Genomic DNA, 27,974 nt, shown 5'->3' on the forward strand with positions numbered 1-27,974 from the left:
CTTCACAACCCAGTTATCTAAGTAGGAAAGTTGTGCATTTTTAAAATGCATTTTGACAGATGCATCTTTTCTTTGAGATATATAGCCATCAGCTGCCTCAACCCCAATTAGTGTGTGTAGCCTAATGTTCTAGATATTGTTATGCATTTTTATTTATTTAACATTTGTTTACCAGGAGAGTCTGACTTTGAACAAGCCAATTTTCAGAGGAGGGCCAGGGAAAAATGATCCAGATACATGTTTTTGTAACATGAGATAAAACTGGAGCACCCAGAGAAAACCCACATGAATACAGGGAGGACATGCAGAGTCCACACAGAAGGCACCCCAGCCAAGAATCAACCAGAGAACCTATTATTGTGAGGTCCAATGTTAACTGCTGCACCACTGTGCTGTCCAATTTTCGATCATTAGTTTAATTCTAGCATTACTTAACTGAAAAACAAATCAGGAAGAGGTTTTATCTTTCACTTGTGAACATAGGCTGAGGCTTGAATGAATGGATCTCTGGAGCACAAGAAGTGTTGTCTTTTAATTTAAAGGCACTGCAGCATGTGAATTCTTCAGCCATGGCTTAACAAAAGGTCTTGTGTTCTGCATTGCTTACACATCAAACTTGACAGTTTCTGTTTATGTCTTCCTGTAAGCCATAATCATTGCCACAGAACCCCTAAATGACTGCCCTTTTTCTGACTGCTAATACGTCCATTTGTCTACCCCAAATCTCTTAAAATCATATATTTTTATCCCCACTGATCTTGCTAAGAGGTAATTTTGAGTACTTGTTGCTGTTACATACTGAAATTTATTGCATGGACGATTGTTGTAAAATACCCATTGTCTTAGAAGATTTTATGCACTTGCATCATAATGAATGGACTTATTTGTGTTTTGCTTTGTATACTACCACAACATAATTCATAATTTCCTTTTTACATCTCTGGAATGCTAAGTGCACTGTGAATGTCTTAAAAAGAAGACACAAACTGAAATAAGCAGAGTAACTTTTCTAGCCAAGGGGGTTTTATGCCGTCTTTCCATAATTCTCAAGGTTCACACATTGTAAGGTACATCACTCATTCTGATCTTCAAAATTCCTGTGTTCCCTAAATATGTTTCCATAGTGGTTTTGAAATTCAGCAGCTTAAACTCATAATAACCACTAATCCTCTTTAATACGCAAAATTTCCAAGCATCTCTGCACTTGAGTCTCCTAAGTTGTACTTTAATTCTCAAGTTTAAGCCTGTGACAACATATTGCCAATTTGAACACTGTGCGTCACTCATTTTGGTGAAGAAATACTAAGAGAATTAAATTTTTCTTTTGTCACTTAAATTGTGCACTCGAATTTTCATTACGATTTTATTAAGTTTAGTAGTATAAAAATAGTGTTTTTAAAGTTCAAATCACATATATATATATATATATATATATATATGTATATATTAGAAATCAAGAAGATAAGTATGATTAAATGACCTACTGATTGTCTAATTAAATGTCATCGAAGTAGCTAAATCAAGTACCTTGTACATAAAACATGAAACATTACCCTTATGTATTAATGTATTCATTTATTTATTTATTTATTTTCATTTATTGGACAGGGACGTCTATCTGGACAAAGCCGATTTTCAGCAGAGACCCAGGTGGAAATAGTTCCACATTTAACATACATTAATGATCTGAAACACAGCATGCAGTTATTAATGATGTGAAACACAGCATGTGGTTATTATTTTAAAAACAATATGACAATTCTTGAAATTTCATCAATGGAGTTGAGAATCATAAAGGTTTAATAGCAAACATAACCCAGAAAAAATAAAATTGAATAAAATTAAACACAAAATTTACATATTGGAGAGTTGAAGTGAAGCTTGGTAAGTGGTTAAAAAGTTTGAAGTAAAGCATGTCAGTAATACACAAGAAGGATGGGCAGGATAAATTATTTCAACTTTAAAATAAAGAAAATAGACCAATCTACAAGTGATATGTTGTGTTATCCAGAATGGGTTAGGAAAGAGAAGATTAAAGAGGTGTTAGTTAAAGATGTAGGTGGTAAAAGTACCAAGGTAATGAAAGATGAAATTATTTTATTAGATCATGAAGATATAACCAAGAAAAGTAGAGATGGAGGAAAAAAGGTGATGTGTACTAAGATTAGTATGATTAGTTTTTGTTAGCATACTATTAAGAAGATGGATACATGGATATACAATTAGCTGACTTAGTATGATTATCTTAGGAAAGGATTTTTGGTTGCATGATTAGAGGTGGTAGTGTGAACCAGGTATCTAGCAGGGGCATAGCCAAGAGATGAACAGGTATTGTTTGACTCTAACTTTAAAACATTTCAGTTTGTCTAGCTGTCTTAATTCATTTGATATGTTGCTCCATTGTTTAGCAGGCAGTGAATTGCCTGCTGTGTTTTTTAAATTTGCTGGTGATTGGGAGATATTTATTTCCTGAATGTAGTTCCCTTGTTAATGAATAATACTGAAGAATGTTGTTTCGATACGGACAGCTTTCAGGTTTATAGATTAGATTGCATGCTGTAAGGAGCTGTGATAGCTCAGTCTGGTGTAATTATGTAAGAGCAACACAGTGATGTGGTCTGTCAGGAGGGTTTGCAGCAACTATCTTATTATAGCATGTGCCACGTTTCGTATGTGTAGAATGCAGGCTAGTTGGAATGGAAGTTGTATAAAGAAATGAAGTAAGAAGGTCGGGTAATTTTATACTTTTTCTCTCTGTTTCTTAGAGGAGGGATCCAGTATGATAGTGTGTGCTGAGTTGTTGGTGCATTTTAATGAATGTGTTGCTCAAATTTTAGGTTTTCATCTGTGCTGCTTCTACTTATTTAGTTTGGGATACTATTTCTGTTTTAGTACTACTTTTGGTGAAATGGTAAAAGTTTCCTTTTCATTTAGGTGCTATTAAAGCAGAAAGAACATTGACTTGGCTTTCTTTGCAATTAAGATTATGCTAGAGGTTTGTAACCGTGACTCGGTAGACGAGAAGGACTTTTGATTGATCTACCAAAGCTTCTGAAGGGTTGGAACTGAGTTGAAGATCTGCATATTGCACTATGCCAGCATGCTCGGTTGTGGTGTGAATCGCATTTATTAAGATGTTACATTTTAATGGTGCTAGGATTGATCCTTTAGGGACTCCACTAGAGACTAAGAAAAATGGTGAGTATTCATGTTGCCACTTTACAGCCTGATATCTATTGAACAGGGAGCTCAGAAACCATAAGAGGGGTTTGTGTGAAGATTTAAGGAAGAACGTTTGATTAAAAATTTTCTGTTGAGAATTGTTTCAAAGACTTTAGTGAGGTCATGGAACAGAGATGATGCAAGCTTGTCTGCATTTCTGTGAAGGTTTTAAGTGTTTGTGAAGCTAAGGAAGGTGGTACTTGTGCTGTGGTGAGAACAGAAACCGTGCCGTGTTTGAGAAAGGAGATTATTATTGGTATATTTGAGGAGCTGGGTATAGATGTATTTTGCAAAACACATTGATAGTTGAGATAGATATTTGCAGGGGAATGGTGATTTTTTTTTTTTTTTTTTTTGTTATCCAGAGTCTGGGGACATAGTCCTTTTTTATGGATGAGTTTATCAAGATACAAAAGGGTAGGCCATCTGCTGCCATTTTTATATATTATCATGTAAGAATATCAGTGGCTAACATGATGAATTTTATATTTTGAAGGCATTTTCTAATAGCTGATGCTGAGACAGGTTCAAAAGTGAAACAAGGTGACTTTGTTTTCAATATAATTCAGTATGGTTATGAGGTTGGAGGATTGTCATTGATTAATTTTAAGTATTGCTCCAATAAAATGTCTATTGAAATGAGTAGCAATGCTATCTGTATTGTTGTTGATGTTTGGAGGGGATGTGGTATTATGGCCGGTGTGGAGTAGATTATTTATTGTTGCTCATAATTGTAAAAAATTGTGTTCATATTTATACTGGAGATTAGATTAACATAAATGTCTGTCTGATGTAATTTGTCGTTTATCACAGTTTCTAAGGTTTATAAGTTTGCAAACTTGTATCTTTCTTCAAGCCTTATTTCAGACAGTGGGTTTTCAAAGTGGGTTTTCAAACTAAATCAGTCCTGTAGTCCGAGTACTAATTTATAGGGAAGGGATTCACATCTAGATCAGGGGAGGTCATCGTACTCATCCCTCATCAGGCCCATAATTGAGTACAATGCCCCTTTTGGGATGTACCTTACCAGACACCTGCAGCAACTGGAAAGACCCCAAAAGTACTTCACCAAGAGGATCAAAGGGCTCAAACAGATGCCATATGCTGCCTGGTTAAAGAAACTCCAGCTCTACTCAGTGGCATACCGCCTGTTCAGAGGCGATCTGTGCCTGACATATAAAGCCATGTCCAACCCGGAATTAATGGACATGCTGCACCTCAGAAAATCCAAATCCCATCAAGCTACGTGCCCGAGAGACTTGAACCTCAGCACTGAAATAAATAGGACATGCTGGAGGGACAGATTCATATACCAGAGGCTCCCGCACTCTGGAATAAAATCCCAGTCCAGGTTAGGCAGAGTCCCTCATTGACTCTGTTCAAGAGGAATCTTGATGAGTGGATGGGAGATCGTAGGTTTACCCCAGGTATCACTTCTGTGTCACTGTTAGACAGAGGCACAGTATACTAACCTCGAAAAAGGGCATAGCAAAATAAATTTAAAATGGGTGGCGAAAGCCAAACACATTCTGTCTACGCTTATAAATGCCCTAGGGCAGATAGCCTAGTATGAACCTATGAACCTATAAGGTTCATAAGTAAATACCAGGCAATCAGCCTGCAGATTATTACATACCTAATAAGGAATCAAACCGTAACCAAAGGTGAGAATCAAAAGCTGTACCTTGTGACTGTGAGGTAAAAATCCAACTCTACAGCCTGATATGAAGGATTTGTTTGAATGGACAAAGAATATGCACTGCAGAGTTGGATAGAGTGTTGAAGCCAGCTGCTGTTTGGTTGTCCCTCCCTTCCCACAACCGTGTTCCATCTTATATCTATTTGAGTATCAATGAATTCTTCCAGATGACATAAACCATACTGGTATAGCTATACTTTGTAGTTTTTTTCCCCCAGTTTATTTGTTTATTGACATTTGATTACAGGGAAATTCCAACTAGATAGGAGCCAATCTTCAGGGGATGCCTGGAGAGAAAAACTCCAAAGTATTACAAAACATTTTTAGAACAATAATTTTATAGTCTTCAAAAATAATACCAAAATATCTCTAGTTTAAATAATTATACCAAATTAGGCATAATATGAAAACATTGTTTATGCATAGATACATATTATAGGAAAATAGTTTAATATTTAGAGAAATTCAAGCCAATTTATAGAGAAATTAAAGGTAAATTGGTATAAAACAAACAGGAATTGTAATATGAAGAGACAGAAGAGCAGGATTACAGTATATTTAGAGAGAAGGCCAGGGGAGATAAACTGAGAGATGTAAGCAAGTGAGAGAAGAAGGGAGTGTGAGGAGGTGTAAGGTATGAATAGGTATTTGCTCATATTTAGGGGTATAGTTTATCCTGGGTGAGCAATAACAGAGCCAGCTTTTGGTTAGAAAGTGTTTCTGAATGGTTTTAATGGATGAGAGGGGGAATACTGAGCTTATCGATAGAGATAAGGAGTTCCAGGCCTTAGCAACATGGTGTGAATATAGGTTCATAGGTAGGTACTAGGCTATCTGCCCGAGGGCATTTATAAGCCTAGCCAGAGTGTGTCGGCTTTCACCGTCTCATTGATTAATTAACTGATCCTCTGTCAAGCAGAGCCAATGAAGTGATCCCATGGGTGTATTTTCTGTTACCCATCCACTCGTCAAGGTTTCTCTTGAAGAGTCTTAGTGAGGGGCTTTGCCTAATGTAGTTTGGAATTTTGTTCCGAAGCATGGGGAGTCTCTGTGACAGGAATCTATCCCTCCAGCATGTTCTATTTATTGTTGTGGTGAGGTTTAGCTCACTAGAGCACGTAGCTTACAGTGACTTGGATTTCTTTAGGTGGAGCATGTCCATCAATTCTGAGTTGGACATGGCTTTGTAAGTCAGGCAAAGATCACCTCTGAGTAAGCAATATGCAACTGAGTACAGCAAGAATTTTTTCAGTCGGGCTGCATAGGACATATGTTTGAGGCCAGTAATCCTCTTGGTGAGGTACTTTTGTGGTCTTTCCAGCTGTTGGAAGTGTCTTGTGAGGTACATCCCAAATGGGGCATTGTACTCTATGATGGGTCTAATGAGTGATGAGTAGAGGGGCACTATAACCTCTTTATTTCTAGAAGCGAACCCTTTAGTAATTAGATGGGCCACATAGAAGGATTTCCTAACTACTTTGGCAATATGATTGTCAAAGGAGAGATTACTATCTACCTGGGTACCCAGATCTCTTATTACCTCTTCTGTAATAAGGGGGCTGCCACCTATGTGGTAATTCGTGGGTGTTTTGTTTTTCCCAAACGGGATGACTATGCATTTTTTGGCATTTAGCTTGAGGCCATGATTTTGACACAAGGTGTTCGTCTCAGTAAGGCCCTTTTGGAGGATGTCCATGTCAGCCGGAGAGTCAATTATGGCTCCCAGTTTGCAGTCATCAGCGAACTTGGTTAGTCATAGTCCTCCTGTGTTTGCCTGTACATCTGAGAAGTATATGCCGAATAGTAGGGGTCCCAGGACTGAGCCTTGTGGGACACCACTTGTGACTGGTTTAGAGTCGGACCTAGAGCCCACTATTCTTACAGTGTGAGTTCTGTCTGTAAGCCAGTTGGCAACCCATCTCATGACGTAGGGGTTTATGTTCAGGCTGGTGAGTTTTTCTGTAACACCCGAGTGAGGAATGGTGTCGAAAGCCTTGGAGAGGTCAAGGTAGGCTGCGTGAACCACCTTTCCCTCATCTATGGCCTCGGTAACTATCATGAAGAAGTCAACCAGGTTTAGTAGGCATGATCTGCCCTTAACAAAGCCAAACTGGGTCGGGTCAAGTGTTTGGAGGTTCTCAATGTCTTTGTTAATGAGTTCCATGATGATGTGCTCCATAGCCTTGCAGACCAGGCTAGTCAGGCTTATGGGGCAATAGTTACCAGGGTCAGTTATGGCCCCTCCTTTGTGGAGAGGAATAACCATTGCTGTGCGCCATTCTATGGGCATGTAGCCTGTGGAGAGGCTGAGGTTGAACAGTGTGTTTAGGTGGGGGTTAGTTTGTTCTGTAGTTCGTGCAAGACACAGCCTGGGACATCATCTGGTCCCATTGGCGCAGTGTTTTTGGCTTATGAAAGGGCTGTTTTCACCTGTGCAACTGTGATTTTTGGAACACTACACTTTTCTAGTATTGTTGTGGGCCCTTTTGGGGGTGAGAGGAGGGTGAAGTATGCGCTGAATCTATCTGCCAAGATGCTGGCAATATCAGTAGGTTCAGTATATTTTGTGCTATTTTGCACTAGTTCAGTGCATATCTTCGAGTTGCCACTTAGATTCTTAGCATAGCTAAAGAAGGCTTTGTGGTTATCTTTTGAATCCTTGGCTATTTTTCTTTCGAAGTTAGCCTTGAATGATTTCATGAGGGACCTTAGTTTCTTACTGATACTGATCAGGGATGTCTTTCTTTCTTGGGATTTGCTTTTTTTCTGAACTAGTTTCCTACTTCAATTGTATAGCCTGTTTATGGCAGGGGTCCACCAAACTGGTTTCCTTCTCTTAGAGGAGTGAGTGTTGGTTTTGCTAGGAATGGCACGATCCATGCATCCTTGTAGGTGCTCATAGAGTACATTTGTAAAGGTTTCTGCATCTTGGGCAGTGTTATCCTTTAACGTGGGGGCTGTGAAACTTACCAACTCTGTCTTAAGTAAGGTGAAGTTTGCTTTAGAAAAGTTTTTTACTGTGGTTTCCTTAGTTGGGGGTGGTGGTGGGGTGTGGACATCCAGACTGATTAGTTTATGGTCTGATCAAACCAGTGACGGGTTGACCTCTGGTGTGGAACACCCAGTCGCCCATGTTGGTGATGACCAGGTCCAACATGTTTTCATCTTTGGTAGGGGAGTTTACCAGCTGATCCAGGGCATTTGAGTTGATGAATTCCAGGAAGCGCTGGGCCTGGGAGTTTGTACTCCAGTAGTTTTCCTAGTGAATGGTAGGGTAATTGAAATCACCCAATATCAGGGTGTTCGGTAGGACCTTCATGTTTTCCAGTGTCTCCAGAAAGGTGGAGTGGTGGTCCTGGGTCATGGAGGGTGATCTGTAGCAGGCCACAATTTGCATTGCAGATTTGCCCGATGTTAGTTGCACATAGATGACCTCAGAGGTATTATGCTGCTCCACTAACCTGGAGGTGTAGGTATCCTTGATGAATATGGATACACCGCATCCTTTTGTGTTTCGGTCCGTGTTCTGTGGCTGAAACGTGTGGTATGAATTGTAGCCTGGTAGTGCTGGTGTACTCACTGGAGCCTTGAACCAGGTTTCAGTTACTGCACAGATGTCAAAGATCTCCATACTGAGGAGTGCTTCGAGCACGTGCAATTTGAGATTTAAACTCCTGGCGTTGAGTAGCACAACCCTCAGTTTTTTGTTAATTGTGCTGTTTACGGAGGTGGGTTTGACTTTTGAGCCTTGCCTAAAAAAGGCACTATGGGGGCAGCAAGAGCCTTAGCCAGTATTCGAAAGCCTAGGGGTGACAGGTGCAAGCCATCTCTTGTGAAACAACACGGCTTGTTGAGCATGTTGTCCTAGGCTGACAGACACTAGATCTCCTTTGAATGACACCAGAAGCTTAGCCAATTATTGAAATTGATCATTTTTTTTTCTTCATACTGAGGTATCATTCTTGGTGAGGGCAGGATGCTACTCAGGGTCAGGGTCATACCAGCCTGGGCTACATGATCAGAGAGCTCTTCCATGTCTCTTCTCAGGCAGTCCAGGGAGGTATGTATGTCTCAGGTCATTCAAAACAACATGAACAATGACAGAGTCATATTTGTACTTGTTCTGGAGTGACCTGAGTGTTTGTGTTATGTGGCGGATTCTGGCTCCTGACAGGCAGCTAACAGTAACCTTCTGCTTGTCCAACCTAATGAGTGGGACGTTAGTGTGCCTGACTATAGAGTCACCTATTACTAGTGTGTTAGGTATGTTATTTTGCCTTAAGGGCTGTGATTGTGCGGCACACTGATTTTGTGTTTTATGTGTTGTATGGTTTGTGACGGGAGGTGCAGGTTTTTTGGGTGTCTGCTTTGGAGGTCTCTGATGCTTCTGCAGGTTTTTATTTAGAATGTCCGAGTATGATTTTGTGTATTGATGTGTATTTTTTGCCAATGCTGTTTTAGTAGGTCTTTGTGCAGCTGCAGGTGTGGTGCAAGTTTTAACCTTCTCCTCTTGACTGTCTGTTCCAGTCTTGGGTGGAGACAGCTTAGCTTCTAGTTTGGCTGTATAATTGCATCTCTTGCATATGTTAGTGTTTTGTGGTAGGAGGAGGGGGTTGTCTTTGTACATGAGGCAGTTGTAACATTGCCTCAGGATACCCAGATTCACCAGCTGGACTGGAGAGTGTACCTGAAATTGCCCTTTGGTCATGCCTGAATAGTAGGGTGAGCTGCTTAGTCACTTGGTTGGTGAGGGGTGAATAAAGAGCCTTGCCCTGCTGGGCAATCAGTGTCAGGGTATATTAGTGCTTGCTATTAGGTCTGAGGAAGTGCTGGGCTGTAGGATGCTTTTTGAGTGCTTAGGTTAGAGTTAGACTAGTTTCAAGGGGAAAAACTGAAGAGGAGACTTAGTGGAACCAGGAGTAATTTAACTGTAGCTGCCCGGTGTGCAAAACTGTGCAAACGCAGTTTTTATAGTAGGGAAATGAAAAAGATAGAAATTAGCCCAAAATGGCCAATAAACTACTAACTTCTGGGCTGGAACCATTCTTCCAGGAACAGATAGGTTGCTCAAAGCTCCCCTCTCTCACAGGTGAACAGAGAAACTTCCTTCTATCCAAGTAAGGTATAGGCAACTCAGAAACTAGTATCACAGCCCTGAATTCAGCACTAGCCTGAAAACTGGACTATACTAGCTTAGAAAGGTGGGAAACAAGGATTTTTTTTTTTAAAGATAAGGCAAAGATTAAGCGAAAACTGTAAAAAAATACACTTAAAACAACTTTAAATGACTACAAACGATCAGCAAAGGTTATTGCACTTTAGTGTGTAGCCTACAACAGTTAAACAAATTATTTAAACAGAAAATAACTTTTGAAAAAGTGCAGGCAGTCAAATAAGTACAATATGTGAAAAAACAAGCTTTTAAATCACAATAAACTCTGGAAAATCTGTGTTTAGGTGGAAAACAGTTAAGCACAGCAAGAAAGTACAGAAAACTGATACTTAATCACTCCAAAGTGTCTCTTCTAAGCTAGAAGGCTTGTATCAGTTTAAGGCTTTCTAGTGCTACCCAGTAGGTTAGTTACAGGAAAGATGGGAAACAAGCGCAGATGTGGTCTTTTAAACCAGAAAGTTGAAAGAGATGGACAGACTGTCCAAATGGTCAATAAATTACAATTTCTGGGCCAAGAACCTCTCCTCTCATGGTAGACAGGCTGCCTAGTGCTTACCACTACCACTGATAAGCTAGAAGACTTTCTTCCAACAGAGAAAGGCTTGCGGGGCTCAGAAAATTACCAACAGTCCTGCACACAGCAGCTCTGTATCTGGACTAGGCTAGTTACAGGAAAGGTGGGAAACAAGCGCAAGTGCAGCTTTTAAACTAGAACATTGAAAGAGATGGAAAAAAACTGCCCAAATGGCCAATAGCTACAATTTCGGGGCCAGGAACCACTCCTCTTGTGGTAGATAGGCTACCTAATGCTTACCACTCCCACTAATAAGCTAGAAAGCTTCCCTCCAACACAGAAAGGCTTGGGGGGCTCAGCAGCTTACTAACAATCCGGGATACAGCAGCTCTGTAACTGGACTATGCTAGTTATAGGAAAGGCAGGAAACAGGCACAGGTGTGGCTTTCAAACCAAAAAGTTGGAAGAGATGGGAAAAAAATACTCAAAAAGCCAATAGTTACAATTTCTGGGCCAGGGACCACTCCTTTTGTAGTAGATAGGCTACCTGATGCTTACCACTCCCACTGATAAGCTAGAAGGCTTCCCTCCAACATGGAAAGGCTTGGTGGGCTCAGAAGCTTACAAAGAGTCCTGGATACAGCAAATCTGTATCTGGACTAGACTAGTAACAGGAAAGGCAGGAAACAAGCGCAAACACAGGCTTTTCAATCAGAAGGTTGAAAGAGATGGAAAAGCTTCCCAAACGGCCTATAAACTATACTTTCTGGGCCAGAAACTACTCCTCCTGTGGTAGATAGGTAACCTAGTGCTTACCTCTCTCCAACACAGAAGGGCTTGGGGGGCTCAGAAGCGTACCAACAGTCCTGGATACAACGTCTGTATCTGGACTTGACTAGTTACAGGAAAGGCAGGGACCAAACACAAAACAGGCTTTTAACCAGAAAGTAGAAAGATATGGAAAAGCTGCCCAAACGGCCAATGAACTACAATTTTAGGGCCAAAACCCACTCTTCCCATGGTAGATAGGCTACCTAGTGCTTACCACTCCCACTGATAAGCTAGAAGGCTTCCCTCCAACACAGAAAGGCTTGGGGGCTCAGAAGCTTACCAACAGTCCTGGATACAACGTCTGTATCTGGACTTGACTAGTTACAGGAAAGGCCAGAAACAAGCTTAGCATTTTTTTTTGTACAGAAAAGCAGTTAAAACAGCAGTAAATACAATTCAAATTGCAGTGCAGGCCAGCACACCCGAGTGTGTAGCAAAACTACGGCAAATACAGTTCAAATTAATGCAATTAAATTAACAAATGACTAAAAAACAAGTGCAGAAAGCAGTAAATTAGAAGGCTACTAACAAGCAGTAATAAGTGCAGAGTAAGAGCAACTGAACAGATAAAAGCATGTAGAAGAGCAACTAAGACAGTTACAGTAAGAGCAGCTGAATAAAATATATATATATTTTATTTTATTTTATTTATTTGTTTTTTTGAGGAGGGAACAGAGCAGGATTAAGAGGCTACAGGGGTTGTCCTTCCCAAATGCTCTCTTTGTACACACAGTAGGGGTGCCTGAAATCAGAATATGCTCTCACTGCACTCAGTTGAGTGAGCAAATGAGATGGGCCCAGAAGGAGTATCCAAATACAAATCTACAAGAGGGGCAGGCAGTTTCAAAGCCACCAACATTAACACCAAGACAAGAACAGGGAGGGTGGGTGGGGAACCAACTGTAGAGGGACAGCCACAACTTCAGCTGAGTTAATATTAAGTGAAAAACACAAATAAACAAATTAAATACAGTACTATATGAAAAAGAGCAGATAAAAGTGTACTTAAATTCACTTATACGTCCAGCTGATTTCAGGTAGATGTTAGCCAGCCAAAGCTCAGATTTTAAGCAGAGATAACTCAAAATTTGCCACTTGTATAAGGCAGGACAGAATATCAGTGATGAGGTGAAACTACCCCCACTGCTCTCAATGGCTACACATAAATCCAAACAAGTACTCTGTAGAGAGACAGCCACAACTTCAGTTGAGTTAATATTCAGTGAAAAACACAAATAAATAACTTAAATACAGTACTATATGAAAAAGAGCAGATAAAAGTGTACTTAAATTCACTTATATGTCCAGTTGATTTCAGGTAGATGTTAACTGGCAAACGCTCAGATATTAAGCAGTGATAACTCAAAATGTATCACTTATATAAGGCAGGTCAGAATATAAGTGATGAGGTGAAACTTCCCCCACAGCTATCAATGGCTACACAGAAATCCTAACAAGCACTCTGTAGAGAGACAGCCAAAACTTCAGTTGAGATAATATTAAGTGAAAAACACAAATAAATAAATTAAATACAGTACTATATGAAAAAGAGCAGATAAAAGTATATTAAATTCACTTATATGTCCAGTTGATTTCAGGTAGATGTTAGCCGGCCAAAGTTCAGATTTAACGAGAGATAACTCAAAATATACCACTTATATAAGGCAGGACAGAATATCAGTGATGAGGTGAAACTACCCCCCACTGCTATAATGCCCAGCAGATTTGATAGGTTTATGGACAGATAAGGAGTTTTTGGTCATTGGATCATAATGACCAGCTGCTAACATAGCTTTGTAGAATGTTATTTAGTGTTGGACAAGCAGAGATGGATGCCAGATAATTTTAGAGGTGGTAAAAAGTTGTACATATGTTAGTTGATGGGGTAGCTCTAATAATTTAGGCTTTGCAGTGCTATACAGTGTTGGGTTCTGTAAGGAGTGTTTGCTTCAAATTTAGTAACTTTGTTGCAGCATTGTTCAAGTTTTGATTTTTGTGAAGCCTGAAGGTTAGTAAGGATGGCATGGTTTACTACCAAAATCTTTGACATTAAAAAAAATACATTGCTAACATTGAAAGACAATGCCGAATTCATGTATACTAATTAGGTGAAAATGTTGAATCTGATGAACAAATTCAGCAGATTCATCATTTTTGCTGAATATCGAATGGGATGTCCATATAGGTGCTAAGGTAAGTCTAGCTCTTACCCTGGAATTCACCTTTTTTGCTGGGGGGCTCTCCTGTGGGGGCTGTGCCCTCCACACCCCCTGCTAACTATATATTCCAACTCTTAGATCATACTACAGTGAGGAAAGGGATGAATTTCCCAATCCACATTGTACCAAGATCTCTACTCTTCACCGAGTTCATATCAGTGAATGCACAATAGCATTCACTAATAAGGACTCTTGCTCAATTAATGTTTGGCAACACAGGAATTGGCCAATTGCCGTTCAGCATATCCTTGTTTGCTGAATGTGTATTCTAGATTTTGATAGTAAACCAAACAGGAGCACCATAAAGAAGTGTAGGTAGGAGATAAGTAGTGGCAAGGATAGCGTTAGCTGTGTTGCTGAGAAGGTTTTGGGCTCTGTAAAGCATCTTTAGTTTTTGATGAGTTTTCCTTATGCAATTTTGTAAATACAGTTTGAAGTTAAGATTAGCATCCACTATCTTACCTAATAATTTGCTATGATAATGACTTGAATATTTGTATTATCAATGGAGAGGACTTTAAACTGTGTGTGTGCATGCACGCGTGCGCGTGTGTGTATGTGTGTGTGTGTGCATTTTATGAGAGAATGATTTGGGGGGAAATATTAGGGTTTTTTTTAGGGTTGAGCATGAATTGTGAATTACAGAGCAAAGCGTCAATAGCTGTTAAAGCTTTCTGAGTAATTTTTTGGATGTGTACCATGTTGTCAGATGTACAAATGAATGTGGAGTCATTTGCGTACTGTATTAGGGAGGCCTGTTGTGTAGATGTGTGGTGGGTGTTGGTGAGAATGTTAAAGAGGAGGGACCAATAGAAACTTCTGGTACAATGGCAATGACTGGTTGGTATGGGGAGAGAGAGAGAGAGAGTAGAGTAGAGTGCCATTTTACTGACTGATACCTATTGAATAGGTAGCTTTTGAACCATAAAAGGCTGGGTTGAGAGAGACCTAATAAGGACATCTGAAGTAGAATTTTGCTGTGAAAAAATGTGTTGAAGGCTTTAGACAAATCTAGATATAAGGTGGAAACTAGTTTGCCATTATCTCTAGCTTTATTGACAGTATTTATACAGGTTAGAAGGGTAGTGCTAGTACTATGGGAAGCACAGAAGCCATGTTATGTGGGGGAAAGGAGTTCTTTTTGCACTAGATAGTTTAGTAGTTGCTTTTGACTATATGTTTTAAAACTAGGGCTGTTGTTTACCACACCAGTTGCTTAAATTATAGCTCACTCTATATAGGAAAAGTTGAACACGCATTAAGAACATGAATATATGAACATATGTATATCATAAAAAAGAAAGATCAAACTAGAACACTAAGCAAACATTCACAGGTTAAAGTTGTCAGGGATTTAAAAAAATGTATTTTTTTCTCAAGAAAGTGCCAAGATTTACCAGGGAAGGAGACAGGGAAACCTAACTCAACAGCAATAAGCATTATTGGAAAATTTTGTTGAACACTACATCCCTTGATTTAAATGAACGCATTCTGTTATTAGTGCTTTACTATTATGCTCAGTTAAACTATGAGCAGGTTTATACTGAAATACATTTTTGGGGGTGTTACATATTATTTAATACTTGTTTTACTATTTACTTATGCGTTTGAACTGTTGCAGTTGTTGAATCTATGTATTCTTTTAATATATAATTGTTTAGACATTTTATTTTAAATGCGGGTTCTTTTAGTGTGTTACTGTCAGGGTGACATGGTAGGATTTTCAATATAAGAGGAAATTAGTTGTTTTTAGTTCTGATGAAATTTCATTTTACACTGCAGCAACTAAAGCACTTTAATAAACTATGGTCATGTATCTGGGTTGGCATGCCTTGTTCTTTTTTCAAAATTTGCAACAATGATATCCCATCATCATGCCACTCTGGCATAGTGCCTGCATCCATAGAAGGACTATTAGAACCATTGTTTTGTTTTGTTTTTTTTTTGGTCTGCAATTTATGTTTGAGTTCTTCTGGAGTATTCTGCTTAATACTACATGGAGGCAGATTTGTAGTGTTTCAGTTTTGTGATTGTTTATTGTCTTACGTAAATTTTTGATGTTAATCCTGCTTACAGAACATATGCCAATGTACTAGGAAACAGGTCGGTTAGGTTCTTGCTGCTGTTTGTTAATTGGGATCAAGTCAAGTTTGTATTTATTGATTAGCCTTTTGATAGTAGTACATACCATCTTCTTTCAGCTAAAAATGATGTTACCCCTTGTCTCTCACATTGACAATACTATGTTTGATTCCCAAATGGAATTTGAAAAGATGGCTGGAACTTTGTGACATTTGTTGAATGTTACTAATCAAATTACTGATTGGCAGCCTAAAAGAGATTTGCATTGTGACTGAACAGAATAGAGTCTATTCCCATTCGTATGTAACTTTCATCTGTCTTCATGTGTTTGCCATTGTTTTTCATCCTTATCACAAGTATTAAGATAACTCAAAAAATGGTAAAGCATGTGGAAGTTTGTATACAACTAAATGCTGTGTGTGTGTGTGTGTGTGTGTGTGTGTGTGTGTGTGTGTGTGTGTGTGTGTGTGTGTGTGTGTGTGTTTTATTGTGGATCTGAAAGATACTGCCTCTGTCTGGTGTTCTTCACACTGTTCCTTCACAATCTAATCACAATTTGCAGAGAAATAACACTGGGTCCAGTATTTCATACGTTATTCATGGATAAATCATCAGATCAGGAAACACTGAGAACAGAAAAGTAATATCACCTAACTAAAGCTGAATAAAAATTGATTACTGTGTTCTGATTTTTATAACATTTTTTTTGTTTGTTTTGTTACAGTAACTGGGTGACTGTAGTTTTAGCATGTCTGTATCATTCACAATAACTGGAGTGGCTTTCATAGTGACTTAGTTGATTTTAATGTTTTATTCCGGATGATTTGTTCATCACTGCTTCTTTTGTATTATATATAATAATTGAAGTAAAGTTCATCATAGGATAGAGAATTATGATCAGATTGCAAATCAAAACCATTGTGTTAGGCATTTTAGAAATGGATTTTAAGAACTTTTTGTCAGAGTATAATTCAAGAGATTAATTTCTTGAACTCCATTCGAAGAAATGACAACAAAGTGATGTTAATATGGGTGATCCGACCATAATGCTTTGTGGTGCATCACAAGACAATGTAAGTTACAAGTTACTTTTAGCTTATTTATATTTCTGGCAGCTGCAGTATGTTCAGAGTTGAGTGCATCTTGATCAAGCTTACTGACTGCCTGAAGAGACATTTGAAAGTAATGAAATACATGTTATTCTAATGTCTTATGACGTAAATTAAACATATTGTTTTCCATGCTATATAAGCAGTAAAGTATTTACAGGCATTGATAAACTAAATGCTATGTTTTGTGCGTTGCATCCCTCATGTATCATCACTGGTCTGGCAAGATTTTTAGTATTTCAGTTTATCAATGTTTTTTGTGGGCATGCATACACTGTTGAACTTTACAAGTGTGAAAAGTGTATGTGTGTGATCTACACTCTAGTAAAAACATAGTTTTGAAATACTTGCATCAGAAACTCTCAATAGCAAGGTTAATTATCTGGTCTGTGAATGTAGTGAGGATACCATGTATATTGCACAATGTTATTCCTCATGCTTCCTGTGGATTATAAGAAAATGACATTAATTGATTGATTGAGCAGAATATTAAAGACTTTAACTCAAGTTATAGTCGGGTGATTGTGAAATCCATTTAAATTGAGATCATCCCAGAAAATGGGATGAATCCACAACAATATAAACTTTAGTTGTCAGTTAACAATGAAGAGAGTGTAAATGGCTGAACAATTTATAATTCTGGAGTATTATTTTCTATCTGGGTTAAAAAAAAAACGTTGTCAATTTGGCACCCATTGCTGCTTTTTTCTGTACCATTTTTTTAATCTTAGCAGGACCTCTTTATTCTTAATTATTACTTTAATTGATTAGTAAACAGTTTAATTAATATGTTCAGATTTAATTGTTTAAAAGTATTAATAGACTGGTGTGATCAATTTTGAATTGTAATATTTAAGTTACAATTAATTTAATCATCAAGTACATTTACGTATCAGATAATGATTATTATAAAGTGTGAACAGTTGCAAAGCTTCATGTGTTACAAAAAGGATGAAGTAGCTTGGGAAGGACAGTAGGTCAGCTGCAGACATTTGCTGGTGCAAAAGCAATCAGCATAGGATTATGTGAGATAATATGATGTGATGGGTGTGAAATACAGTGTCATATGTGAGTCTTCAAAAGTGGCAGGCAATAGATGTTTGCCTGCAGGTTTTTTCTGTAGGTGAGAATTTTGGGTAGTGTGAGGATAGATACTGTGGTGTTTGTGAATTTGTAGATAATGTTTGTAGGGATACAGTGTGCATTATTGTATGTTTGCAGTAACATTAACTTGCTTTCATGGGTTCCTAATAATTGTTTTAGGATGACAGCTGCAGTCCTCAGAAGAGTGAGACAGAAAGTGTGACTGTGATGACCTTCATGCTAAGTATATAGTTATGTTATGGAATATCCCCCCTTATCCAATTACAGTCACCTCAGAGTTAGTACCCATAAGTAGCAGTAATGTTGAGGTCACTCCTCCTGCCAAACTCTTTAATAACATTACAGTGAGTTTTGCTCTTTAGTGAGTTGTTTTATTTGTGGAACGTGGAATTAAGGGTGTTATATTTTCACTAGGAAGCCTGCCTTTTTTTTTTTTACTTGTGTCTGGTAACATTCACAATTTGTCTGTCTCCCACTGATTGGGAGCTTGGTTTTATACAAAAGCATAGGGAGTGGGCAAAGTGTAGAGCTGTATAGCAGAAAGCATCATGCTTGGCACTGTCACCCTTAGTAACAGTGAGTAGCCATGGATGGAGTATCCACAGTCCAGTATATTATGAGAAAGACATAGCTACAAAGCACCACACTGTACTAGACTACCACTTACCAAAGTACAATATATATCTCCTCTTCACAAGCATGGTCTTTTTCTAATGCTGTTATCCTGGACAGCACGTAAAATAGTTTGTGTGCCTGCATTTTCCTCAACGCAGTTGTATTGACCATTCAAAACTGTAGACTTTAGAAAGTTATTCTAGTTTTATGTAAGAAGCAGGCATTGCTCTGCTAGAGGATGTTTCAGTGATAGGAAGTCACTCATTCATAGGTGTTTACTAGACTAATGACCACAAGGCCCTTTTTAAGCCTAGCCATGCATCCAAAATATCTGACAAGTTCTGATACCCTTGATACGTGTAAGCATGGGCCTGGGAAATGAACCATTTACAGGTTACCTGTGTCCATTAGAGACATGGGTGCCAATCCAGGGATGAATTTCCAGTTTCCTATTCAATTGTCCAAGTTGCACTTGAATTGAGTTAGGGAGGAACTCTGCTTCACATGGATAGAATGCCTTTTCCATACACAGGGTAGTCTCTGGGATATATACATGTTTCTCCAGCGAGTCCTAGTTATATCACATGCAAAGTTTAAATATTTAAAATGGGTAATTCTGGTGTTGTTTGTTTTGTGGATATGCAGGAGATCCATCATAGTGGGGTCTGACAATGCACTCATTGTTTGGGGTTTGATCATGTCTAGAATACTTTTGCTAGGAGTAGACTATAGCTGCATTTAGGGCACATGACTGCCTTGTAAGTCAGGACTGTAAGCACTGATTTTAGAAAAACAGCTGTAAAAAAGCTGAATTATTTAAACTCAAAGTACAGATGGACAGAATTGAGGATGGGTGACTTGTGAGCCCTTTGCTTAGTGGATAAGCTGACAACAGGTGCTATTTTGTAGTACTTATTATGGATTACACATATGGTAAGGAAAATACTTTAACTAAGGGAATGTAAATTAACAAAAATTGTACCAGGTAGATTAGAAGAGGTGGTCAAGAGGATTACAGCTTTGTGTGGCTTTCTAATCCATTCAACAAATTGAATAAAGATGCTGAAATATTTCTGCAGGGTAATTTTGAATGTGGTAGGTAACAGCTGTCTAACTGTATTAATTCAACAAGAACTTTTGTTAAATATAATTAAATGAATGATGTTTATTTGGCACAGTGGTTGTGTGGTGCTTTTTATTTTGGCAAATCCTCAAAAGCCTTGAAGAAAGAATTAGAGTACGTACCAGTAGCATTTTCCATGTCATGTAATTATCTTTTAAATAAATCAGAAAGTGGAGGTGAAGTCTTTTTTAATGGTAAATTTGGCCAAAATAGAGGCAGATGTAATTAACGTGTTGCTGTCTAGATACATTTATTAACACTGAATATATTTTTTTTGCTTAGAACACCCACAGTTAATTGACATATATTCCATCATTCCTTTATTAAACAAGTATGAATCAAATGACATGTTAACAACAGTAATTATGTGAAATGAGATTGAATTTTATGGACTAAAGCAGTTCACATGATTTTACCCTGAATTATTTAACTGATGTTTTTTTAAGTTTATCTATTGTAAAATATGTACCTTGGTCTGCTCAAAAATCAGTATTTCTGTGTAACAGGCTTTAGTGTACCTGTTTGCTGCTTGGCTGTTTAAATGTTGGTGTTTCTCCATGAGATTCATTAAGCTGCGTTGTTTTTTTTTTTGAGTGATACAACAATGCAACAGGCCATTAGTTAGCTATATCTTTGTGTTTTGTAAAACGCTACTACCGTGGCCATATGGGTTACCCGTGGTAGCAGTGTCATGGTGTACTTAAGCAGTAAAGCACAGTTCATAGTGGTTCACAAGGTCATAATGTGAATTTAAAATTTTGTGGCCTGTCCAAGAGTATAAGTTTTTGCAATGGCTTAGTGAATGTGGATTGTTGTATCCTGTTTAAACTTAAAATAAAATGTGAGTTCTACTTTTGTACTGGTTTACAGGATCTATAAGTTAGCTGTGCATATAAGTTTGCGATATCCTATCAAAAATGTGCAAGAAAGGGTGACATTTATATTATCTTTTGTTTACTATTTCTTGCAGGTAACCAAACTCACAGAATGTGGGTATGACTCATTGGAATCGTCATACGAAATACAAATATACTGAGTCTTGTGACCATTCACATCTCACCCCTTAGATGGTTCCACCTTTTTCATTGAGGGCAAGAGAAAATGGCACTAGCTGTAATGGGTCCAAGGGCATCCAGTGTCATTCTGAATAACCCAGATAGCAGTGAATAGTGGTAGTTGTAATGCAGTGTGACTGGTTTTGCTGGTGTGTAACTGGATACACCAGAATATTATATAAGTGAGCTGATTCTGATGCATATTGTGTTCCGGTCCAGCAGGTGCGGGCAAAAGCAGGTGCTGGTAGGACTGGTAGGTATATTATGTATAATGTATAAACATATAACTTCACCTGTAGCTGCAGAGTCTATTACTGAGTAAGAAATCTGTGTAAAAGCAGTTGGAGCCCACATCATTGGTTATAGTGTCGTTGCATCATAGTTCAAAATGCACAGAGATGGGCATGGCATGCCCAGCTATCAGGGGCATAGAATGGACATAGCTGGCATAAGGGGAAATGCCCACAGGACATAAGAACTAATAAACCTGCTGCTGTTGTCTCTGCTGATGATGCCATTATGTCTCAGTACTCACTTACAATCTTTAGATGACTTTCATCCAGTGGTGGGAGAGAATTTATTCTGCAAAATGCTTAGACAGATAAAAGCAGCTATGTCCTTTAAGTATGCAGCTGTGTGGCATGGTTCTGTGCTTATATAGTGTCATTCTTCCATTCTTATCATGGCTTTGAGAAGGAGAAAATAACAGAGGGGGGTTTACGTTTATTTGCATCTTAAAGCTCTGCCACTCACATGTCTGTACACATGTGGTGACAAAGGATTCATCCAGAAAAGAACTGACCACATAATGGCGTCATGCACTAAGGAGAATAAAGATAACAAGATTGTGGTCTGCATACACATTGCTTTACGAACTTTATTGAACGTGTGGGAGAAACAGACAAATGTAGATTTTGTAAAACAGAATGGCAACAGTTGCACAACTTGTTGTGGGTTGTGACGTACTAATGGAAGAAGGACCGTATGCTAAAAGGCATAAAGATGTGGCAAGAATGTTGCGCTGGGGATTGTGCAAACATTATAATATTGAAGTAGCTGAAAAACATTGGAAACATGAGCCACAAAGCATCATAGAAAACAATGAGGTTTATATCGCATGGGCTCACTCATCACCAACAGTTCAAAAAATAGATACGAGAAAAGTAGCATTGTTCACTGGAATTGCTGCACCCAATGAATACAGTGTCTTACATACAGAGAGACACAAAGTTATAAAATACCAAGATTTGCAGGCAGAAATGAGGGCAGTGTGGAAGAAAGAAATGCAGGCATTTCCAATAGTAGCAAGAGCAATGGGTTTCATAAAACAGAATGTAGAGTCATATTTACCACTGACACATGGAATTCCACATAAATTACAGAAGGAGTCAGTTCTGGGCACATTGCTGGTGATGCAAAGAGGAATTTTACTCACATCAAAAATTGAAACAATACTAATTTCAAGAATTTTAATCATACTTTTAGTTGGGAATGGGGTCCATTCCTATTATGATATTAGAAACCCAAAAGACTTAAAATAAAACCCTAAGGATTACAAACATTGTCCACACAGGGCACATCTTTACATGGTATAGTATTGCTACAATGTTACTTATTTATTTGTTGGGTACCCTACCAGTTATCAGTTTTGAGAGTGTTTTTCTGCATGGGCAGTGTTTACTTGACTTTTCACAGTGGTGTCCCTGACTATTTGTATGCTTTTCCTGTACCAGATCTTATGCCTTACTCTCCCTTCAGGAACAGTTCTACATCTGACCATATGTTACTGTTGCCTAATAATGCTTGCTGGGATCCCATGCAGGGTGCACTGTGCATCTGCCTTGATGTGTTTATTTCACACATACATTTTATGCAGTTTTACCTCCTTACACATAGTATATGTAAAACCTTATACTACAGCATGGTCTGTTTATTGCAATATCTTTGTTTATGCCAACAAGGTAAACCACAACCATATAAAACACAAATACCTTGTAAAGAATTGCCCAGAAAACCACCTGTAGTAGGACTAGCTTTAATGGTACTTCACAGTTAAAAACGCAGTACAGAAGTAAAAAATCTCCAGTCAAGCGCTTTTGTTGATAAAAATTCAGGACTTTATCAGAACAAATTACACAACTTTACAAGTAGTTTAAATAGTAAAAAAACAACACCTCCCATCAATTAAAATTAGGGACATCATCACCACTAAAAGATCCAGTATAATTTAAAATAAAAAAAAATAAAACAATCATGTTAAAATAGTAGATTTGTATTTCAAAATAGGCATTAGGGAACAGAAATCATTAATACCTCGACTAATATTGGCATTTAACCTCAGTTGCCAAAAAAGTTCCATTGTTATCAGTTTACTTTGTCAATGTCCCCCCCAATGTCTTCCTTCACTATTTGTAAAATACCAAATTGGAATCCATTGCAAAGGGGAGAATTTTCTAGGTGCCTAAATAAATCATTATTTTCATTTCTAGTTCTTATTGCATATAGATGCTCATAAATGCGTTTTCGAAAGGGTCTCTCAGTTTTCTCAATATAAAATTGTTTGCCACCTGTACACACTGCAATGTAAACCAGACCCCTTGACCCACAGTTTCCTGTGGCTAATCTGACCTTCATGAGATGGTCACCTACACAGATGTCACTCTCTTCCAGGATATACCTACAGTAACCACAGGCACCACACTTAAACGTACCCTTGGAATTTAAATTTACTGGGACCTTTGGGTGCTCTAACAAATATTTCAAGTTGAAGTCAGTTCTATATACAAACCTAGGGGTGTTACCAACACTCTCAAAAATCTTACTATTACCCCTGAGTATAACCCAGTTTTTCTCCAGTATCTGTCTCACCTTTTCACTAATGTCACCATAAGTTAAAACCATAGACTGAACATGTGACCCCTTGTCAACCTGTGAATTGTTTTCCACAAGGGGAATACCAAATGGGGGAATATACTGAGTAGCCCAACCACCCGTGATCTGCTTACAAGTGTTAATGATCATGTCCCTTAGGTAACCGCTAGCTAAAAAAAAAATGAACAAGAGTTCTCATCTCATATCTGAAAACCTCCAGTTCAGAACACATCCTTGTCACCCTGATCATTTGGCAAATTTTAAAATCTAAATAATCATTAGAGAATGTAGGTTTTCTATACATTTTAGAAATAAATTTTTTGTTATCCACATCTTTACTGAATGTCACATCCAAATAGTCCACAGTCTGGTCAGAGTGATTGGATGTGAACTTAAAATAATCACAAATACCATTAAAATAGTCCGAGAACTGTTCCTGTCTACCAGGAATCTTCCACAAAATAAACATGTCATATAAAAACCTCAAATACCAGTACCAATTTTCTTGAAAGGGGCTAGTCAAAATGTGTTTCCTTTCCCAGGAATGCATCACAAGGTTAGCAAACAATGGGGCACAACTGGCTCCCATTGCTACACTCTTAACTTCTCTGAAGTATTCCCCTTCAAACACAAACCAGTTGTTCTTAAATATGACCTCCATGACCAACATGGTAAAATTTAAGATTGACCCCCTTAAGGTAGTTTTCTCAATCAAAACCTCTTGGAATAGTTACAGCCCTTTTTGATGGGGGATGGATGTGAAAAGATCGATAACATCTGTCGTGGAAAAACAAACCAAGCCAAAATAATAATCTGCTTTGATCCTGAAAAGTATGTCCCACAAGTCTCTTAATATGTGGTCAATTTCCATCACAGAATTTCAGACTAACCTGTCCACAAAAATCTTTAATGGGTAGGTGACACTATTGTGGGAAGTAACAATGAGTCTATAGGGTGGATGTTCAATACTCTTGTGTGCCTTTGGGATTCCAAATATCATGAGGATGGTAGGATGTTCAATAGTTAAAAAGTTAAATATATCCTTGTTTATACTACCTTGAAATAAGGAATCTTCTAGAAGTTGGATCTTCCTGTAAGCTATGTTCACCTCATTCCATGACCCAACTTCATATTTTTCTTTACAATACAAGGTAGTGAACATGTGATTAACATAATCAGTCCTCTCTGCAATAATCATACCACCCGCTTTGTCTGGTTTCATAAACCGTAAGTTACTGTTAGCCCTCAGCTGGTTCAATAAACTTGTTTCCTCATGGGTCAGGTTATAGTACCTTCTCTTGTGGGTGTAAAAACATTCAAAAATCTCCTGAGTGCAAACCTGCTTAAAGGTGTTAATAGTGGGATGCAGGGGAAGATTAAAGCAGTTTTTAAATAAAGAAACTTTATTAGTAAGGCCATTTTCATCGTCCTTAAACATTACTTTAAAATTCTCACCTTAAGAGCCTGCAACTCAGATATACTCTTCTTGTAGAGTTCATAGCAATCAGTAAAACTGTTTTCCATGTTAAAAACTTCAAGTCAGCCAAGTTAGCTAGATCAAGTGGAGCAAGCATTAGCTTCTCTAATACAAAATTAAAATCTCATGCAGGGAACACTGTTTTTCTTGGATGATGCTTATGCAAAACCCACACAAATATTGTAAAACCAGAGAACAAGTAGCCCTGGTTATGTTTTTGGCAACCACTAGAAAGCCTTTTCCATTTCCTAATATATGATTTTCTAGTAGCAGATTTACTAGCCTCCATTAGTACTTGCTGCGTGTCCTCAGTAAAAGATGCCTAAAAGGAATTAAGACCCTATCATCCAGACAGTCAATTGAAGTTGATTGGTGTTGGGGTGTATCAAACACCCCTGTTCTTGTGTGAGCAGGTCCAGTCTGAGAGGAAGATTGTGGTAGTTGCCCCTGGCCATGTCCAAATGAAGGGAGAACCACAGTTGCCTTGGTCAGGAGGGAATCATCCATAATGATCTTGGGAGATTCCTACTGAATCTTCAGAAATACCCTGGATATTAGTGAAAATGGTGAAAAAGCATAGAGGAACATTCCTGTTCAAGGAAAAGAAAATGCATCTGTCTTTCAGGCCTTCTTGCATGGAGTCCTGGAGCAAAATCTTGCCAAATGATTGCTCAGAGGTGGCAAAGAAGTCTACTTGAGGAACTCCCCATGGATGGATTAAATCTTGTAAGACCCCTCCCCCCATTTAGTTTCCATTCATGAGGGTCTGGCCTTGTTTTGCTCAGCTTGTCTGCTGCACAGTTATTGCCCTGGCAGAATGTAGGTACCTGTAGAGTGTGATTGTGATGTTAAGCTATATCTCAAGTTAACATGGGTAGCCTGCAAAGGGAGTATGACCTGTATCCTTCTTGCGTGCTGATGTACAAAGTGACTCTGGTATTGTCTGTAACAACTTGAAGAGAGCCTGGAGAGCAAAGATGATTCATAGAAAGGAGTGCCTTGATCAGGGCAAGCATCCCTTTTATATTTTATATTTATGGGCTTATATCATCCATGGTGTCCCACACACCTTGCACTTTTGTCCCTCCTGACACTGGTCCCCAAGCAAAGTCTGAAGTGTATGTTGTGACTGACTGCTTTGTAACATGGAGGGAGAAGGGGAGACCTGGACTTAGTGATATCCTCTGTCTCCACCAAGTGATTTCTCTTCTGACAAATCCCAGCACTGGGTTTTAAAAAGACGAAGAATATTGGTGCTGGGAACAAAGAGACTTCATATGCCATTATGTCTTTCTCATGTGGAGTCTTGCCAGGTGTATCCTGAGAAACATAGAAGCCATGACACTCCAAATCCTGAGGTATTCCCTCACAGTGACTGAAGATGGAGTACAAAACCCTAAAAGTAGACATAGATGCAGATCTATTCTTTCCTGTGGAAGAAAAATTGTTTGAGCTGTGGTGTCTAGATGACCTCCCAGAAGTGCAATCCCATGAGCAGGCAAGAAAGACTTTTGATGTTATCTTAGAATCCCTAAGAGATCTTTCAATCAGGACAGAGATTCCTGACACTTTAAAAAAGACTCTGCAAAGATAAATAAATCATCTAAATATGGAAAAATATGGATACTTTGTAGCATGCAATTAGCTGTATAACTTGATTTAGACACTTTGACAACACTCTTGTTGCATTGGATAGTCCAAAGGGTAAGCCAGAGAACTGAAAATGTGATCCAGACACAGAAATCCTTAAGAAATACCTGAAATCTGGATGAATGGGGATGTGATGATAAGCATCTTTTAAATCTAGAATTACTAGGAAACTTGAGTGATGAAGAAGAGGTAACAGGTTACAAAACAACTTCATTTTGAGGTTGGGCAGTATCACAAACAGGTGTAGGAAGAAAGATCCAAAACTGGCCTCGAAGCATTTTCTTTCTTTGTCACTAAAACATCCTTGAAAAAACCCTTCCCACTTGGGAAGAGGGAGCTGGTTCTATCACTCTCAGGGACAGCATTTGATGAAAAACAAGTGAAAATAAAAGAAAAGAAGTTAAACCCTAGGAAGGAGAAATTTCCTCCCATTGCCTTCTGTAGCCTTGATGAATGATCTTTAGAACACATTTGTCTGGAACCATCTGTTGCCAAAGAGAAAAGTGGATATTCAGACTTTCTGGAAGACAAAAGGAGGTGCCAGGGTAGGAGGGGAGAATAAAATCTCTTAAATAGTCATTATGACTTATTGGACTGTCCTCAATTTTAGGAGTTTTCAGAATTCTTTTTAGAATTCCCTTGCTATTTCATCTTAAAATGTCTGTTTACCTGCATTTTGCTGAGACTTCTTATTTTGTTTTTTTGTTTTTAACAAAATTGGATGAGGAGTTAAAGAATCCCTTGGAAATTTTTTTAAAAGAGGGCTGAAAAATCTTAAGAGATTCCCTGTACCAGTATATCCCATACATCACACTTTTCGATCACCTTTGAAGCACAGGGGCCTTGTCAGAAAGAGTAGGATTGGATTTAACTATCTGTTGAGCAGCAGAAGAATTACCTAAAACTATAGCTGCTGTATCAAGTTTGAAAAGAGTGTAAAAAAATTAAAAAGATTGAGGAACAAATACACCCTATCTGCCTTTTTAGGAGCAGCTGGTTGACTGTCAGGAAAATTACAGGCAGTAACACAGCTATCCTTCAAGGCAAAAAAAAAATGGAGGAATGGGTGCAGGTTATGGAAGTTCCTTCTGTACAGCTCATAGTAGTTTCAGTGTTCTTCCACTGAAAGCATTGACAAATCAGGTCTATATTATATTCTTGAAAGTCGACAATATCGAAGCTGATATTGTCGACACGAGAATAGTAAAAGCGGAGAACATCAAACGTGAA

At 38.4% G+C, this 27,974-nt stretch overlaps 1 protein-coding gene across 1 annotated transcript in view; it reads left to right on the forward strand.

Moving 5' to 3' along the window:
• The window catches only part of LOC122807556 (thrombospondin type-1 domain-containing protein 4-like), a 1,503,485-nt gene that overhangs the window by 753,870 nt on the left and 721,641 nt on the right, over window positions 1–27,974 (forward strand). The window lies entirely within an intron of this gene.

This window comes from Protopterus annectens, chromosome 7.part1 (genome assembly GCF_019279795.1).
Source record: "Protopterus annectens isolate FY-2018-M chromosome 7.part1, PAN1.0, whole genome shotgun sequence".
NCBI classification, from domain to species: Eukaryota; Metazoa; Chordata; order Ceratodontiformes; family Protopteridae; genus Protopterus; species Protopterus annectens.